Source organism: Mandrillus leucophaeus, unplaced genomic scaffold, assembly GCF_000951045.1.
Source record: "Mandrillus leucophaeus isolate KB7577 unplaced genomic scaffold, Mleu.le_1.0 Scaffold324, whole genome shotgun sequence".
Classification (NCBI taxonomy): domain Eukaryota; kingdom Metazoa; phylum Chordata; class Mammalia; order Primates; family Cercopithecidae; genus Mandrillus; species Mandrillus leucophaeus.
This window is the reverse complement of record NW_012103410.1, coordinates 2,043,962-2,060,356: the sequence shown is the minus strand read 5'-3', so window position 1 is coordinate 2,060,356 and position 16,395 is coordinate 2,043,962. Positions and strand designations below refer to the sequence as shown.

General features: G+C 41.6%; 1 pseudogene across 1 annotated transcript in view; it reads right to left on the bottom strand.

Moving 5' to 3' along the window:
• Positions 1-3,330: 3,330 nt before the first annotated feature.
• The window catches only part of LOC105545302, a 125,986-nt pseudogene continuing 112,921 nt past the window's right edge, over positions 3,331-16,395 (bottom strand). The window contains exon 3 of the transcript XR_001006896.1: positions 3,331-4,090. The product of XR_001006896.1 is annotated as a PHD finger-like domain-containing protein 5A pseudogene (transcript). The remainder of the gene's footprint in view (positions 4,091-16,395) is intronic.

The window sequence follows — 16,395 nt, the reverse complement described above, 5'->3', positions numbered from 1 at the left end:
AAGATTAGATTGTATTAGATATATTCTGTGATTCTGAAAACATTTAAGTATGAGAAAAAATACACTTATACACTTTGCAGTAATCATAAGGCATGCTTGCCTATCAGTGTATGCCAAAATCTCAAGAAACAAAATCACTTTTGCCAAGCAAGTATTAATCTAAGACTAGTTTATTTTACTTGCTCTGACAAATTAAATGTGAAAGTACTGGGAATACAAAAAAAGTAGACATTTCCAAAAATATCAATTTATGCTTTTTTTTTTAAAGTCCTATGCTAAGTAAATATATACTCCTACATTAAAATTCAAATAGTATCTAGCCTTGGGTGATGAGGTTACTTTTCCTGCTTTTCACTCAACAGTGTTATATAAATTTTCTACAATGACCATATATTATTGTTTGTATAATATTTGAGAAGTTTAAAATAGGGCCAGGCTCAGCGGCTCACACCTGTAATCCCAGTACTTTGGGAGGCTGAGGTGGATAGATCACCTGAGGTCAGGGGTTTGAGACCAGCCTGACCAACATGGTGAAACCCCATCTCTATTAAAAATACAAAATTAGCCTAGTGTGGTGACACATGCCTGTGATCTCAGCTACTTGGGAGGCTGAGGCAGGAGAATCGCTTGAACCAGGAGGCAGAAGTTGCAGTGAGCCAAGATTGTGCCATTGCACTCCAGCCTGGACAAGAGCGAAACTCCATCTCAAATAAATAAATAAATAAATTTAATTTAATTAAATAAGCTTGGAATTTTTAATAACCTCAGAGATCCAGATAACATCTTTTTCTCAGTGCTTCTTCCTTACATGAGAAAGGAACCCAGGTCAGCCATGGGAAGGACGCGCTACAATTCTAATTCCACGTCCAGACCTGTCTTCCAATGTAATAAGCAGGTCACTTAGCCTTTAAATCTCTAACTTTACAAAGATAACACTTAGCCCTCTTCCCACATCTAAAAGCGTATAACATTTTATGATAAGGGCTTTTACCAGAAAGACTTTACAACTTAATAAAAGGTAAAATAGGCCAGGCGCGGTGGCTCACGCCTGCAAACCAACACTTTGGGAGGCCAAGGTGGGTGGATCACGAGGTCAGGAGTTTGAGACCAGCCTGGCCAAGACACCAGCCTGGCCAAAATGGTGAAACCCCGTGTCTACTAAAAATACAAAAATTAGCTAGGCGTAGTGGCAGGCGCCTTATAATCCCAGCTACTCCAGAGGCTGAGGCAGGAGAATTGCTTAAACCCAGGAGGCGGAGGTTGCAGTGAGCTGAGATCGCACCACTGCATTCCAGCCTGGGCGACAGAGCAAGACTCCAACTCAAAAAATAAATAAATAAAAAAAAAAAAGAACTAAAAAAAATGAAGAGGGGCAAACTCTGTAATTCTGTCAATAACTGTTATTAAGCTTCTAATATTTCTATCCTAATAGGCCAGCAATTCTTGAAAAACTGTGAAACATGGAATAAAATATTGCTGGACTGACTTCAAAGTAAAGAAACTTCCTTAATTATCTAAGCAACAATCTACCTTTAAATTGAGTGATACACAGACAATGTGTTATTTTTCCGGCTGTGACAAATCTAGCTCATGACTTGTAGGTGGCAGGAGAAACAAATACATATGCATGCAAACAATCTATATTTTTAATGTGGTGTTGAGTTTTAAGAAACTCAGTCTGGAATAAAACACCTCAAGGCTAAAAAAGGATCAGCATTACACACACACACCCTCCCTCACCCTTCAAATATCACATTGGAATCAACATTTTTAGATTGTTTAGCAAGCGACACACTCCCGAAGTCACTTCTATAGCAAAAGTCACTCTGATGCTTAGTTCATACAGCAATGAAACCTATAGTCCGTGAAACCTATAAACCATGCCACTATAACAATGAGAGTGTAGACAAGGTATTTTCCCCTAACACGTGAAAAACAAAAGTTAGATGAAAGACAAACATTGTATATTCATCTTCCTTGTGCTAAATTAAGCTGCTGTGGCAAGGAATCTGCAAAATGGCAATAAGAATTCCTACCATCCTTGTATACACATTCCTCTGCCATGTGATTTTACCACTCCTCCCAAAAAGTAGAAAAATCTATTTCCTTTCCCTATGAATTTGAGCTGGCCTTGTGATGTGCTTTAACCCACAGAATTTGGCAGAGTGGCATTGTGTGACTTTCCAAGACTAGGCCTCAAGAGTCCTTGCAGCTTCCATTCTCACTATCTTAGAACACTGCTGCAGTCAAGAAACAAAGTTCAGGCAAGTTTCTTTCAGGATGAGAAATCAGTGAAAAGGGAGGGCCAGTCAACAGCCACCACCAACCACCCCACACGCAAGTGAGACCATTTGAAAACAGAGCCCCAGCCAAGCTGACCATGGGTCTGACCCCAAACTGAAGAATTGCCCAGCCCAGCCAAACCCAAATTGCTAACTTGTATTATAAGCAAGTAAAATGGTCCTTACTTTAAGTCACTAAGTTTTGGGGTGGTTTGTTATACAGCTATAGATAGCTGATACAGTGAATTTCAGAATCCATGATGAGAGAACCGAGCCTTTCAGTCTGTCAGAGGCACCCTTGATGGCAAAACTTCAAAAGAGGTACCTACCTCGACAAGAGGCTGCTGCTGAATCATCCTTGGAAAAATTACACTCTCCCTGCCAATTTCCTTGCCTTGACCCCTTGTCAAGTCCTGCAAATTGTAAACTTGGAAATGCCCCCAAATTCTTATTCTCCCCCTTTCTCAGACCTGCTCAGGTCTGAGGTCTCTTGAGGTCTCTTGCTGCTGTGTACTAGTCTTTGCCTCGGAATGAGTCCATCCATTTTCTCCCTGGCTTCGCAGACCTGACTATAGAATCCCATCCACCACCCTACCAAACTCCTCTCAGCCACCATCAGCTTTTACTTTTGCAATCCCTACCTCTGTGCCAACAGCTCACTGTAATCTCCAACCAAGTCCTAGTCTTATCACTTCTATGAAATAGTGATCCAGAATTTATTACAAATAATAGTAAACAAAACTGACGGTAAACAACTAACAGCGCTATCATGCTAAAGAGTCATTCTGTAAGGTTACATACTTATTCCAACACGAATACCACTGCTTAAAACATTTTTGGAAGTATTTTAAAAGCAAATTAATGTCACCTTAGAAAATTAGTCTCATTTCTTCATAGGAGGACTGATAGAAATGGCTAATTTTGTTGTTGTTGTTGTTTACCAGAAAATAAACACCACCTTTATCAAAATAATAACAACAGAAAGGATTTTCAATTTCTTAGAAGGAAAATAACATGACACCAGCACAAGTGTTAAAAGAGTAAATGGCTACATTTCTTATTCTGATAGCTTCCCACCACACACCGAAGGTTCCTCAAGGACAGCTGCCACCAGAGCTGCTGCAAGAACATACTTTTCACTGGGCGTAGCTTCACAGTCAACTCCTCAAGCAAAGATTAAAATATTATTTCTTTTTAGAAGATCTTGGTTGAGGGAGAACATATCAATATGGAGAACAGATCTTTGCTTCTCGAATTCAAGAAAAACCATTAACGAATCTATCAATTTTTCTCTGATACAGTGTGCCAGAGTGCTCTGTGAAGAATCCTTTTCCATCCCTACCACGTGTCTAGGTGAAGGGAGAGGAGGAGGTGGCAAAGTGCCAGTACACTAGCAGACACTCCTGGTGATGCTCTGGGCTCCGCTCCCTTTCTGCTGGTAGTAGTAGGCATCTTTTCTGGCAGCTGTAGCAGCTTGATGTGGGGGGGAGGAAGGGGCCACCCACCAATCACCTCTTCTTGAAGCCATATTTTTTGCGTTCATAGAAGAGATCTTAGAGCTCCTCAAATTGACAATCTTTGGGCAGCCATCTCTGTCCTTCTCCTGGATGGTGCACTCCTTACAATAATAGGCACCAGAGACTCCAAGACCTCCACGGATCACACGGTGCCCCTGGTAAGATCCATAGTTACACTCATCACATCATCAAAGTGCAGGGACACACACAGGAGTCACAAATCACACACTCGCCAACACATTTTTCACCCAGTCTTCCGATGGCAACATCAGCCTGCTTGTGGCAAAAGATCTAAGTTTTCATTTAAAAAAAATGTAGCTATAAAGTAAAAATGGACACCCTCCCACACACCCCCTGAAGGAAAGAACACTTTCTGTATATAACAATTCTGATATGATTAATTTAAAGTCAGTCATACCTCATAAAGATCATCTTTCCTATTTCTGTCACTCCCTTTCTTCCAGGTAGCTCCAAAAGACAAGGAAATATTTAGTTTTAAACAACTACATATGGCTAAAAATAATTTCATTTTTTAATACGATAGATGAACAAAACGAGCACCCAACTGTAAGTTTTACCTGTCCTAGTCACTGGAACTTCAACTATCCCCCTTTTCCATAAAGGCTGTTTAAGCAAAAATATAAGTTACAAAGCTGCCTATATTATCTATTTCCAATGGGCTTTAAAGAACAGGACATGAAGGCCAGGTGCAATGGCTCACGCCTGTAATCCCAGCACTTTGGGAGGCTGAGGTGGGCAAATCACAAGGTCAAGAGTTTCAGACCAGCCTGTCCAACATGGTGAAACCCTGTCTCTACTAAAAGTACAAAAAAATATTAGCTAGACGTAGTGGCGGGTGCCTGTAATCCCAGCTACTAGGGAGGTTAAGGCAGGAGAATCGCTTGAAGCTGGGAGGCAGAGGCTGCAGGGGGCCGAGATCGTGCCACTGCACTGCAGCCCAGGCAACAGAGTAAGACTCCATCTCAAAAAAAAAAAAAGAAAAAAAGAAAAAAGAACAGGACATGAAACTATAGCCTTCAGAAAGTCTTGTAGCATTTATGAAGACAATCAGAAAAATGGCTACAGATGAACTGAGAGGCTCAGCATCTCTTGGCCCTAGAGATCAGAGATCATCACTTGTTAAACAACTGGTGGGTATTTACTTTATTAAAGATAAACACTCTAGCCCCGATCTTGACTTATGCCAAAAATATTACTCTTCTTAAGTTCATCCTAATGATCACAATTTGAAACTACACAGAAACACTTTCCCTAGTCCTATTTCAGCCACCCCCGACTACCCAGGAAAGGTGCCATATTAAAAATGTTTCCACAACAACTCGTGTTTAAGGTCAGGCACTGGGTTTAAGACTTCAGAAACTTGAAAGGGCATATACAAGGAAAAATTTTAAAGGGATTACATAGTAAAACATTCTCCGCTACAGCTCTGGTCACTCAAGGGACACTAAATGTGAGAAAGCACACACTGTTCCTGAATTGCCCAAAATTAAACCCACTTAATCCCCCTATACAGATTTTTTTCCCACCCCTCAGTCATTAATTCCTTCTCCCAAAAGAGCAGGCACCCTACCCAAATAGTGCTTGCTGAGTTTGAATTTCTATTAAGGTACTGGTTTAAATGATGTTTTACTTGCTTTGTAAGGATAAACTATTAATCCTTGAATCACTCAAATACCAAAATGTTTCTAACTCAAAGGAAAAGAAGGGACTACGATTCAAATTCACCATTTAAGTGACTAAAATTAATTTTGGTATTATTTTTCCTAATTAGGGTTAATTTCAGAATTTCTCTGTAATTTCATTTTTTAAACCTATATAATCAGTCCCTTCTTCATAACATAAGACAAACCGAAGTGATTTCTGACTACGATATCCAACCCAAAGACTCTAAAATGATCTTTTTAAAGAAATGTCACATTTAGATATTTCTGAAAGTACTGGGTTTCATTTGGACAGAATCTGTGTTTAGCCATCACAAGAACATTTCCAAAATGATGTAAGTCAGTAAGATAAAAACTTATACTTCAAAACTATCCTCCTGAGTCAACAGGGGTATCTGTTTCACCACACACAAGAATACTCTTCCTCTGAAAAGATGAATTGACTAGCTTGCAAATAGGCAGAGTGAAAACAAAAGATTTTTAAAAAATCAGGTGATGCGTGTCTCCTTTCTGTACTAAGTCAGTGGCAATACCTTTGCATGTTATAAAAAGGTGGCCTCATACTACTTACAGCCATTATAGTAGTATTTAGCCAGTCTTTGAACACTTCCAAGAAATTACCATTCAGCACCATCCCATACAACTTTCTGTGAGGAGGGAAACAGTCTGTATCTGCACTATCCAATAAGGCAGTCGTAGCCACAGTTCATTAGTGAGCACTTGAAATGTGGCTAGTGCAACCAAAGGACTATATCCTATTTCTTTAATTTTACTTAATTAATTTAAATGTAAATAGCCACATGTGGTTGGTGGCTACCAAGCCAGACAGTGTGGTGCTAGCCCCTTTCTTCTGGGAACACTGCTGCTGCTCTGTTATAAAATACCAGCCCCGCCTAAGGGACCACCTCCCTCCAACTAATGATCGGTCATGCAGTATGTCTATTTCACGTACTTTTCGTCAACCCTCAACTTCCTGCTCCTCAACCTTACTTTACAACACACATCCACCTCCACCTCACTGACAGATGATCACCCAAGATTAAAAATATAATCTACTGTAATAGGCCAAGCAAAAGGTGATGGCTGAAATGAAGACACTGTATGTTTACATATAACCTGGTTACATGTTAAATAAACATGCCCTGATGAATAAATATAGGTAAATAAAAATCATTTTAATGCCCCTAAAGGCATAGATTTTTACTGATTCCTACATAATAAATATGTTCTCAGATATATTTTTACTCTATTAAAATTGAGTCATAGGCCAGGTGCAGTGGCTCATGCCTGTAGTCCCAGTACTTTGGGGAGGCCAAGGCAGGAGAATCACTTGAGGCCAGGAGTTTGAGAAGAGTCTGGGCAACATAGTAAGATTCCATCTCTACCAAAAAAAAAAAAAAGTTTTAATAGTTTAAAATTTATTGAGTCAATAATCTTTTTTTTTTTTTTTTTTAAGACGGAGTCTCGCTCTGTTGTTGCCCAGGCTGGAGTGTAGTGGCGCGACTGGAGTGTAGTGGCGCGATCTCGGCTCACTGCAACCTCCGCCTACCAGGTTCAGGCAATTCTTCTATTTCAGCCTCCCGAGTAGCTGGGATTACAGGCATGTGCCACCACGCCCGGCTAACGATTTTGTATTTTTAGTAGAGACGGGGTTTCACCATATTGGCCAGGCTGGTCTCAAACTCCTGACCTTGTGATCTGCCTGTCTCGGCCTCCCGAAGTGCTAGGACTACAGGCATGAGCCACCGCAGCTGGCCCAAGTCAATAACATTTCTAACATCTGTCTTTACACCAATAAGGAAACAATGTGATATAAGTGGAAGAAAATACTGAATTAGGGCAGAATCATGAGTCTGGGATCCTAAGGACTTTGTGGCCATAGGCAAGTTTCTTCAACTTTGGCCATTAGAGAGTTTTCAGTTACAAGACAAAGCAGCTGGGATGGATTTTTTTTCCTTTGGTCTCTTCTAAAATTAAATTTCCTAATTCTCTCTATATTCTTGTGCCACCCTAGGAACTTACTTATAAAAGCCAGCAATGACCTGCCATTCTTTCCCCAGGAACCCCCATCTGCTGCTCCTCTTCCTCTGCTTTCTTGAGTCACCCCATAATTAAACAAAGAGAGATAGTGACATTGCCAGAGAGAAAGAAAGAGAACCAGATGATTCAAATTAAAATCTAAGCTACACAGGATAGGTCAATAGGCACCAACCCCCCAAAATATAACTCTTTTTCAATCCCCAGACTAAACAGAGTAGGAAATAAGCAGTTGGAATACCCTTAATACAAACTCTGGTTCAAATTGATGCAACCAGTTCAAAACAAAATCATTGATTCTTCTAAGAATTAATCCACAGAATGATTATGAGAAGTCTCACAACTATCACAGGTCACTGGCTTCCAAAATACTCCCTGAATGAAGATCTATCATAGAGGTCATCCACCTCTACTTTCCATCTAGTTTTTCTGACAAATAGCTCCAGTGGTAACTAAAGGTTAGAAACCTAAACCCATAAATGTCAATAAAATGTGTATTTTTACCTAAGGGAAGAATCGCACGAGCACCCCCAGTACTAGGCTTCTGAGAATTATACTAAATGCCACTTACCTGGAAGAGGTTTCAAAATAAAATCAGGGATAATATGAATGTAGAGGTCTCTACCATTTCTATCTTAAAATGTTTTCCCATATATCAAACTACACAATCAGTTTAAAAGGTCAATTCATCTCAATCCTCAATGTCCAAGAAGTTTCCTAAAGCTAAGCCAGAGTTCATTCTCAAATGACTGTTTGGCAAGTGAGAAGAAATTTGAAATATATCATTTACTCACAACAGATTCCAAAGTATTTATCTAAATCAACTCTAGAAATAAAGTACTGCCAATCCATTCTCTAAAGGATTTTTATTTCTCTTCTGCTTTTCAGTTAAGCCAAGTCTGAAATGCGTTTTTAATTAATATATTGAATTCTTGTCTAGTATCAAAAACTTGGCCAATTAATGGCAGATAGGGAAAAGAGAAACACTTGAATCACTTCGACTAAGAGCTGTTTTGGTATAATCTAAACAAAACTATCCTAGAGGAGAATGTATGACTTCACATGATTACATGGGGAATTATATTTAAATAGGAAAAAAAACTTTCCCAAAAAGTACACTGTAAAGGAATTATAACATCTATTAGATCGGTTTTGACTTAAAAAGAATGACCTGGTTCTATGGTCTTAGCAGGTACCACACCCACCCTATCCTGTCAGTCCCTTAAAAAAAATATTTTTATAATTTATAAAAATAGAACTCCTGCCATCATAACAACCTTTGAAAGCCACTTGTTCTGCAGTTCTGCTGCTGTGTTTCACCTATATCCCTGATGGTCTCCAGCAGTCCTGATTCCTACACAGGAAGACGTTCCACAGAACTTCAAGGTGAGCGTTATATATAAATACATGAACAGCAAGAGACAGAGATCACTGGTATACTCAAGAAAACAAAGCTCTAGAGCTTTTGAAGGGCAGTGTGGGACTTCCCCACTCCACCCTACAATGTCTGTGGATGCCAGAACTGTGGCAGGGAGCTCTGGGTCCTTTCATCCAGCCAGAAAGGCCACCTCTCAGTCCTATGACCTCAGGAGAGCCAGGCCTCTGCATGCCTGCCTCCACAACACATGCAGGTGGACGCACTCAAAGTGCTTACTTTTCATCTGTGAGGATTAATGAGCTAATTTCTACAGAGTCCTTTAAGCTGATTGGCCCAAACGCAACTAAATAAGCACCATCATTAACCACAGGCAAGATCAAATCCTCAGGATCCAGCGAGGCAAATTTTTAGACGTCAGGCAATGTTCCTCTTCCACAAGGTGAGGAGGGAGTATTTATCCAAAACTCAGACCTTCATCCAGAAAACATTTATTAAATACCTATTATGACATGCGGGGTATGGAGATGAGAGACCCTGTCCTCAAAGAAGATTTAACAGTCTACAGCCAGGCTGGCAAGGAAGAAACAATCTGCAGACAGTATGAGAACTGCCAAGGAGCGAAAGACCCAACAGAGCCTGAAGGGCAAGTCGGGAGGGGGGCTCTAGAGGCAGAGATTATTTGTGTGACAAGAAACCACCTGTTCAGGGTATGAGAAGGGAGGTCCAGTCAGGGTGCTGGTTACATGGTGTGTTCAATTCATGAACATGCACCAAGATATACATTTTTTATATGTACACTTTTCCACATGCAAATTATACTTCAATAAGGGCAATATTTAAAAGAAGAGACAGAGCTCTTTGCTACATAGATGAAAATGGAAGGAAGGATCTTGGAATAAGGGTCTTGGAATGGTGTTCCAAGCAGAGGGAAATCTTGCCTAGAAGAGGCATTTCAGCAACTACAAAACGTTCCCACTGGCTGGAGAGTCTGTCCTGAGACTGGAAATGACAAGATGTGGCTGAAAAGGGAGGCAAGAGAAAATTCCCAAAAGACCTTAAGCATTTGTGCTTCAAATTAGTCTTGAGAATGACAGGAGAGTTACTAAAGGCGTTTCAGCCTGGGAGAAACGTGATAAAGAATTTTGGTATAGCAGTATCATTCTGGTAGCAATGCACACTACAGCCAGAAACAAGAATGGAAAAAAGGAACCTGATTAGGAAATTATTACAATCATCCAAATAAGAATCGATAAGGGCCTGAACTAAACCAGTGGTGGCCGACATGAAGAGTCAGAGTCAAATCAAAGAAGATTTCAAGGAGGTGGAGTATTTAGGGACTGGGTGACCAAACAGATGTGAGAGATGGACGAAGACAGGAAAGTACAGGATGGCCAGCCTCTCAAGAAGATGAATATAGAAGGAACCAGATTAGGACTGAGGCAAGGGTGGAGAGACAATGAGTTTAACTGTACGAAGTCCCTGTGAAACATTCAAACGAAGACATTAAAAAGGTAGTCCAAACACTGGTCTATAGTCAGGAAGATCTCGGCATTTGAGGTGGTAGTTGAAGCCTCAAACAGATAGAGATGTGGATCCTGCATCCGAGGCAGGCAGCGGAGTACAGGAAGTCCAGAAGGAAGGCATGGCATGGAAGCTCAAGCAAATGCCTTTCCAAAAGGAGAATGAAAGATGGCACCTAACCCTGCAGAGAGCAGAAAGAAGGACTGCAGCGTCCACTGGCTCTGGCCACAGAAGAGTCACAGTGATTTCAGAGAGAGTAACTTGGGTTTCTCAGGGAAAGGGCAGAAGCCAGACTGCAGTGGGCAGAGAGGGAATGGGAGGTTCCTTGAAACAGTTTAGCAGTGAAAGGAAGAAATGAGATAAGGGAGTAGCCAGAGGAGAAAGAAACAGGGGGAGTGTTTTGTTTTGTTCTCTTTTGTCATTTAAAGATAAGAGACAGGCTTGAGAATATTTATAAACTGAGGGAAAAGCAGAGAAGGAAAGAAGGAGACAGGGAAGCCATGGTGATGACTTTATCTGAAAATGAAGGCCTCTGTCCTCACACTGGCTGGGACACACAGGGAGTGTTTCTTTTAGTCAGCAGCATTTCCTGCCAGCATGGCAGCCTCCAGGCAAACTCAGAGGTGGAGGAAAGTGCAGTCTTAGCAGGTTGTTCTCGGAGCCCTCTCATAATGGGCTGCTCCTCTTCAGCAACCTTCCCGCAGGATGCTCTCATCACTTGTCAGAGGGCCATTTGGCACCTAAACCCCTGAGCTGTCCAAATCGCCAGGAGCTCCACAGGTCTCTTCAGTTTCCTCCCATAGCAGTGGAGGTGCAAGGAGAAGCCAGATCCCCGGGGGCCTCTCCCCTTATAAGCCCCTTCCAGCAGCCCAGCGGAAGAGTGGGACTAGGGAACAACCTCTCCTTCCTACCTCCTCCCTGCTAGAAGCATAGCAGAGAAACTCTTCCAGCCACTCCAGAATCTTGCCAAAGATAGGACTGTGTTCTCTCCTGATAACTTGCATCTGATTAGCAAATGAAGCCTATAGAAGTTATGGCTAAGACTAATTGAAAGCATGCTGTGTGCCAGGCACGATTCTCAGTGCTTTACATTCTCTCATTCCTCACAACCCTATTTTTATCATCTCTATGTTACCAATGAGGAAACTGAGTGCAGACACATCTAAGTCATTTGCTCAAGGTCGCAGCATCAGTGACTGCCATTGCAGGACATGAAACAGACCAGGCTTCGGACTCCAGGGCCAGCACTACTGCAACTTATTTTCAAACACCGTCAGTAAATGTAGTATACAATAAACCATAAAAGTCAGGGAAGAATTCATAATATCATTAGTTAAAAATCAAATACATATATAAAGGATTGCAGTCACTTTACCGTAGTTTCTTTTTACCTTGAGATCTCCCCCCAGCCCCATGACAGCTAAAAGAGTATTTATCTTGTAAATATAATTAATTCTACTGAATTGCACACTTTAAGAATGGTTAAAATGGTATAATTTTTGTTGTGTATATTTTACCACAATAAAAATAATACAAAAGAGGCCGGGCACAGTGACTCACAACTATAATCCTAGCAATTTGGGAGGCTGAGGCGCGCGGGTTACTCGAGGCCAAGACTTCGTGACCAGCCTGGCCAACATGGTGAAACCCCGTTTCTAACAAAAAATACAAAAATTAGCCGGGCCTGTAATACTAGCTACTTGGGAGGCTGAGGCAGGACAACTGTTTGAACCTAGGAGGCGGAGGTTGCAATAAGCTGAGATGGTGCCACTGCAATCCAGCCCAGGCAACAGAGCAAGGCTCTGTCTTACAAAAAAAAAAAAGAGAAAGAAAGAAAAATTATACATATAAAGAGGCCAGGCACACACCTGTAATCCCAACACGTTGGGAAGCCAAGGCAGGAGTATCGCTTAGCTCAGGAGTTCAAGACCAGCTTGGGCAACATAGTGAGACCCCCAACTCTTTTTAAAAAAAAAAATAGGCAGGCATGATGGTTTGCACCTATAGTCCCAGCTACTCATGAGGCTCATGTGGGAAGATCACCTGAGTCCAAGAGTTCCAGGCTACAGTGAGGTATGATTGCACCACTGCACTCTAGCCTGGGCGACAGAGTGAGACCCTGCATCAAAAAAAATAATAAAAAATACAAAAGAACATTTCTATATACATTTTTCTACTTATAAAAAATAAGTGAAATGAAATTAAAATCAAAGCCCTGTCTTCTTTGAGACAAAGCATCTCAGGCATCATTTAGTATTTTAAAAACAACAACAAACAAACTAATCAAGGTCAAAGAATGCACTGCAGCACCAAGGCAGCCTGGTGTAAAGGTCTGGGAGATCAGAACACACACTCAGCGCTTCGGTTCCCTTACCCCAGTGCCAGCAAAGGTAACACTGTCCTCAGACTGCCTCTAGGATATCTATAAAAACCAGTTCTAATCCCCAAACCATTTAAATCCACAGAAACTCTGAGAGCACAGAGCGAAGTGGGAATGCCCGGGGCTGTTTACAATCTCATTTTACGACAGGCTTAAAGACCTGGCCATAGGCACTATTACCTGGACCTGAGGAAAACACACCTCAATGGATAAATAAAGCCTCATAGGAGAGAAATAAAGCATTCAAAGGAACCCTCTGTCAAACCACGTCCAGGATTCTAGAACTCAAACTCTTCGTGTTGACTAAGATGGCAATTTGTTACTTTTAGGTCATTGTAAATGACCACCCCGGACAAAAGTGAAGCAACACTGAGAAATCTAGTGTAAAACTACATAAAGAGAGGTGCATCCTGCAAAAAAAAAAAACTAAGAAAATCAAACATATACGTTGAGGCAGGAGTCTAGTGTTTCTCAGAAGAAATTCAGCAAAGATAACAACACTGCTGGAATCATCTGATTCAAATACAGAAACTGGTACTTCAGTGACTACAACTCTTTGAATGAGAAGCTCCATTCCATTACAGACGGCCAAGTAAACACTTACATGATTCACTTTCATTCCCTGTTTAGCAAATCTAGGTAATATTATTAATACCACCAACAAATAAACTAAGTTTTCAACTGGCATAGCTTTAAGTGCCCCTTATACTTCTAAAGGTAGGGGTACCTGCCTTTGGGGGCTCAACTCACCCCCAAATTCCTTCTTTAGAGAGGTATGGAACAAAGATTAACAAGGCTGAAGAGTATAAACAGGTTGGAAAGCCTCCAAAAAGATAGAAATATTTGAAATCTACTAAGACAAGGATATCAATGGCTAGAAGAAGGAATTTAATAATTTCCAACATTTTTAACCCCTCTGTAAATATAAAACTCCTTCCAACCGATTTTACATCACTTCCAGGTCATGAATAAACTTCTGAACCAGAATACTCCTAAGAGCATTACAGTTTCTCCACCGACCTTTTAAAACACAAGAACAACAATACAATAAAGAGAAAACTTTATTTTTAGGCTTGCAAAATCCTGTGTTTATTTTTCTAAAACAGAAGTCAAACAACTGAACGTGCTTTGTTTGGATTTTAGGAAACTTATTCTCTCCTAATCCTGGGGGCCCCAAACTCTGCCCAGAAGGAAATAAAGAAAAAGTCCTCCGTGCCCGTGCCATGCTGGAAAGTTAAAACACGGTGCCTTCTTTGGCTTTCTGCTCAGGCACATCTGAGCCTCCTGCTGCTGGTCACGGTTCACACTGCTGGAGTCATATCATATGACACCTGCCGTATGGCGGGTAGAAGCAAAGGCTGTCAACTGGCGTTCATGTTGAAACTGGTTCAGTGTTTGAACTGCTAACTTCTGCATGTAATGTTTAAACAAAAGTGCTTAACCACAAGTTCAGTCTTAATCGATCAACTAGCATTAAACCCTAAATGGAAACAGGTTTGTAATTCCCTATAAACATGAAGCCCTTGCGAAAAACCTATTCTAGCAATTTGATTTTTCAGTAACAGGGCCCCCACACAGGCCATCTCTTTCTCTTTTAGTTGGGAAAATATGAGATAAACTTCATATTTTTCATAGAAAAGCCCTTCCCACAATGCAAATGTGCAAAAGTCAGGGTAGAATAAGCAGGTGTTTTTGTTCTCAAACTCTGTTTGAGAGGAGTTTGAGAACAACAACAAAAAAAAATTTCTTTTTTTCCACTAAATTGACCACCATAATTAACACCGCTGGGACTGCAAACTGAAAGAAGTTCTGCCATTAATCCCACTCAACTTAAACTCAGATTTTATTAGTTCACCAAAAAAATACTGTTTTCAAAAGGCAACGTCTGTATTTTAACCCTAATAATTAACCAAGTAGGTATATAAATTGATTATAAGTTCTACCAATCCTGTGGACTCTATGGAAAATTATGTGGTAGATACCATTATTCAACTTTTATGGCCCACCTCTTCCTGTCAGAAACAGAGTTCACAGCTGGTTACTGAAGGTAACAGTGGAAATAATTAAGCACCTTACAAACTCAGACCTAAAACCTAGCTCAAATATGACCTCTACTAAGAAATACTCCTCTTCCTTCTCTCTCCTGGCAGTTACTCCCTCCTTCGGGCTCTCCCAGCACTTACTCATCACATCCTATAGGATCCTTTCCCTATGTCTCCTAACAACTTAGGGCAGGGATCTTTTGTTAATTTCTATATTGCTAGCAACTGGGGCAATGCTTGGGACATAGCAGGCCTTCAGATCTTGTTGCACAAATAACAACTATGAGGTTACATCCTATAAAGTCCGCAAAAAGAGGGGCAGAAGAAACCACAGCATTTTGCCTTGAAAGCAGAGGGCCTCTCAAAGAATATTCACACTCACCTTGGAAGCAGAGTGAGATTTAGTACACAAAGATGGGCACTCACGGGAGGGAAGAGCCTCTGCAAGGCAGCAAAGAATGGAAGACCAGATGTGCGGAAGACAGCGGTGTATTCAGGAAGCAATCAGTGAGAGAAGACAATGGGAAGAGGCAGGCAGGTTGAGGGTACAGGGCTTATATGCCAGGTTAAAGAGGTTTCCATGGAATATTCCAGGCTTTGAGAAGTCCCTGAAGCTATTTATTTCAGGCAATGACATGAAGACTCACCCCATGAGAGTCTTTGGTCAAAAATTATGGAAGATCTGGGTTTTCAAAGAATTTTGTCTACAGATGCCTATTATAGGTTATCTGAAGCTTGTATATATCCTAGGTTACTGACCTGCCCAACATTTTCTCACGTATTTCTACGCATATAGTGATATATATATTTCCGTCTATGCTGTTTTATTCCACAACAGCAGGTGATAAAGGCTCATTTAAACACCTAATGAAATTTTTGTAGCTGTTTTGTTTTAAAGGGAGGTGACGAATTTTTTTAAGTGAAAGTTAAAAAAAATACTTAAGATAAATATCCTGAACTCCTTTTTCATCGCTGTACTTACATACCAAGATTCTGGGAAGGCAACATCCCATCCCTGCGTCAGTAAGGTTAGACGCTGAGGGCCCACTTTACCTGGAGGCTTCCCTAAGTGACAAGACTCTCAAACTGGATGATCCAATAGGTGAAGGGACAAAATAAATCTCCTGGCCCTTCATGTGCTTGGCCCAAGAAAAAGTAACGCCGAGCCCTGCGACTCTGCCAGGTATTTAAAAATGTAAGATAAGGTGATATTTGTGAGCCGGCCAAAAGGCATCGAAAGGCAGGGAGCGGATCACCGGCAGCCTCGGGTTTCACTCTTGTAGCTCGGCCTGGACCAGAGGGAAGCATCGGCCCGGTGCAGGGCAGGAGGCCAGGGCACCCGCTTTCCCCGGGGGGCCGGACTGGGCGGCAGGCGGCGCACCCTGGCACGGAGGGAGGCGGGTACCCGGGCGCTCCGAGTGGCGCGGAGAGCCGGGGTGCAAGGCGGGCGTGGAGTGGCGGCTGTCAGGGAGACAGGCCAGCATCCTCCCCGGCCTCGGGAAAGCACTGGCGCCTCCGCGGCTTCTACGTGGCCCCGTTACCCACGGCGAGAGGGT